This window comes from Acyrthosiphon pisum, chromosome A1, assembly GCF_005508785.2.
Source record: "Acyrthosiphon pisum isolate AL4f chromosome A1, pea_aphid_22Mar2018_4r6ur, whole genome shotgun sequence".
In the NCBI taxonomy this organism is placed as follows: Eukaryota; Metazoa; Arthropoda; class Insecta; order Hemiptera; family Aphididae; genus Acyrthosiphon; species Acyrthosiphon pisum.
In genome coordinates, this window is record NC_042494.1 from 170530562 (window position 1) to 170534302 (window position 3741).

The following is a 3741-nucleotide window of genomic DNA, read 5'->3' on the forward strand; positions in this document are numbered from 1 at the left end:
GCTATATACTGTGGTAACAATTGAACACCTCGTGTAGAACATTTTTCAACAATTAACTGAAATGTATATACATTAATTCTGTAGTTTTAGAAAGCACTCAAAGCCGTAAAGGAATATAGTGTCCATTTTTGAGCACATAAATCATGAAAATTGTGTAAAAAACCGTGCTAAATAGTTACTTAAATGTTCCATCAATCATGTAATATGACGTGTCGAATTCTTTTAGAAATAAAATATTCGTATGATGTGAAAAAATAACAATATTTTTTGTTGATCATTAATTAACAAAAATCTTGTTTTGTTTTTAAATCAATTGTTTCTAAAAATGCGTGGACTTCTTGTAAATTGGTTGGTTTGGCAAGTAACACTGTCCGTCGAGCATCATATATATATATTGTATATAATGTAAATTATATTTTATGAATATTATATTTTACTGTTAACAACGCTATTTGGTTCAAAAGTAGTAATAACTAAAAAATTTAATAAGTATACTTTATCGAAAACAATTAGAAAGGTTAGGTTATCAAGTTATATAACATCAATGTCAACACTTATCGCAGGTAGTATGTAATATATGTATATATGCATATACCTATTTCTCACAAATAAATTAATAAACCAATTAAATCGCAATCGACAGCGCAGTGTCGTAAATTCCAATTCAACCCAACTGTTATGGACGTCTCCACAACCGAGCTTGTTCGTTAGTAAATAAATACGAGATATTTGAGTTATCACTAATACTTAATTAATATAATCAATTTTAAAAGAAATTTAGTTGCACAGAATAATTATTAGACTTAAGAAAACAACAGAGGCTCTGCTCGATGGTCTACACTGAATATTACACAGACAGCGAGACACGGTAAGGGCTCGCTCGGGCACAAAACTGTCCACACAGCAAATTCCTTAAGACCGTGTGACTCTGCCTGTTCACATATTAATATGCTTACACACTATACTATATTATACTATTACTATATCTCATACTGCATATAGCATACAGACAGGCAGTGTTCGGACTTATCTAGATAAATTTATCTAGATGAATATCTAGATAATTATTTGTTCATCTTTTATCTTATCTAGATAAATAGTTACAATAGGTATCTAAACGTTCATCATAGATCATTTGTTTACTAATCTAAATACATTTATCTAGATACATTTTTTTATTGATAAAAATCGCAAAATTGTACTAAATTTTTAAATATTTAAACAGATTCTCAAACAAAGTTTATGGTTTATAAATAATGTAATTATTTTTATTTATATCATTATTATTATTATATTCCTAGTGCCCAACTAAAATATACCAAAATTTATAACCAATTAAAAAATAATTGTATCTTTTTTTTATCTGGATAAAAAAGTATATATCTTTATCTTTATCTAGATAAATATGAGCTAAGTTATCTTTTATCTCTATCTAGCAGTGCCATAGCCAGGGGGTGGGGACTGGGGGCACGTGCCCCCCCCCCATAATTTTTTTTTTGCTTGTTTTATATTATATGTTTGATAAAAATTAAAAGTTAAGGCTGTCGAAGTGAACTATTTTGAAGGGGTTGGATTTAGGAAATATTGTACATCCATTGTTAGTACTATATCTATGTGTGTAGTGACTGATCATTAGTGTGTGCGAGTTCCCCAAACGCTTTATGTAATTTAAGATAAATGACGGCTAAGATTCTTGAACCCCAGTAAATACATACGCGCAGTCTCGTCACTATATTTTGTGAAAAAAATATGTTCAACTTACATGTGCCACAAAACTCCCAAAAAATGGAAGACAAATTCACCCAGTACCAAAAGCCCTTTTGGCTATTTTAATTTTGAAAACATATATTTGAATTCCTTAATCTCTTTTCTAGATTATGTAGGAAATTGATTTATGATCTGTAGTATTTTTTAATAATTAAATAATTATTAGTATTATAGTTCCAGAGTAATTTTCTTTTTTTTTTTTTTAAAAATTCACTTTTACTTTTGAATTACTTAAAAAAAAAATCACTTCAAACAAAAAACAAAAAAGCGGAGAAATTGTTATGTTTTTTTCGAAATTAAAATTGGATTTCTGGAAGTATATTTTTTTCCGCTTATTGAACTAATTGCACGAAAAAACTACCAGCTTTCAAAAGTTTTAATATAGTCTTGTATTTTTGTTAGTAAATTTTAATAATATTCGAACCAAAAATGGAATGTTTTGTTTACAACACATTTTGATATAATGATAATAATATTGATGAATACATTAACCTATGGCTTACAATAATATTAATACATTGTTATTTTAAAATGTAGCCAATTTAGGTACCATACTTGTTAACATAAATACAATATAGTCATGAAACGAGTAGTAGATACACTTTATGAACAAAGGGGTCATAATTAGATATTCTAGTATTTCAAAGGCAAGAGAAAAAAAATTAAGTGCCCCCCCCCCCAACATTTTTTTCTGACTACGACACTGCTATCTAGATACATTTGATTTGTCTTATCTTTATCTTTATCTAGATAAAAAAATACTTATCTAATCCGAACACTGAAAACAGGGGTTCACAACACCCCCGGACTACATGAAGCATGGGGGTCCTATGACCACCATGTTTCACCTCATCCGTGAGTTCCGATGCTATGAAGCTTTTAAAATTTGTAGGGGAGTGAATGGGTTTCCCACACTCTGCTACTTCTGGTCTGTAGAGTTAGGGTAGATTATACTTATATTTAATCAACAAGTACAGACTTACAACTATTATTAATATGACAATAATATAAACTATAATAAAATGATGGTCCGGATTTACAAATATTTTGATATCGTTGTAAATTTTGATAATTCTTTCAGTTTTTTAGCATCTTCAGCTAACTGATTAAAAGTTCTAAAATATGTATTTGTATCTATTTGCTCGGATTCATGACTGCTAATTATTTCTGGCATTTTTAAAATTGCGTGCAGATTCGGATTTTCTGGAACGAAATCTCTATGAATTTCTGATGATAGGGTTGTCGATGATGTTAAGATCAGTTTTCCTGTAAAAATAACGCAGTTATCGGAAATTTGAATTTTTCCTGTACCCATGAGTAGGATTCTGGTAGAGTTTTTCGCACATGTTACTGTCACTGCCTGCGAAATGCAATAATATAACCATTTGTTGATATCGGAAGTGGAATATTATGAAACAGGTTAAACCGAAGAGTTGACAATAAGGGTATTCGGCCAAGTGAACTTGGAAAAATCATCGATCAAAGTTAAAATATACGAATTCCCGTGGTAAGACTTGTTTAGCGTCCCTACAATGTCCATGAATAATTTTTCGAATGGTTTCGAAGCATTAGTTGTTATCACCATAGGTTATTTGATGGTCTGGTTTGGAGTTTTGTCGATTTGACATGCAGGACATCTCTTTATGTATTTCCAGATTTGAGCTCTCATGCCCTGCCATTGGTACTGTTGTGTAACTTTATTGTATGTGCGCGTTACACCTTGATGTCCACCAAGTGGGATTTTCATGAAATTCCTTGATGATCTGTAGTTTGTTATCTGTCGTTAAGAGGACGTGTCACGGAAAAAAATCAATCGAAAAATTCCTTTAAAAACATGTTTGCGCGATCAAATAATATGGGTTACTGGGTGGTTTAATTGTAAAAACACCTATGAACAAAATTGTAGAGGAGATTTTTATCTGGTTCCGTAAGAAGCCCGATTTTTTAACTTTTCATTTCTAAGTCCTAAAAATA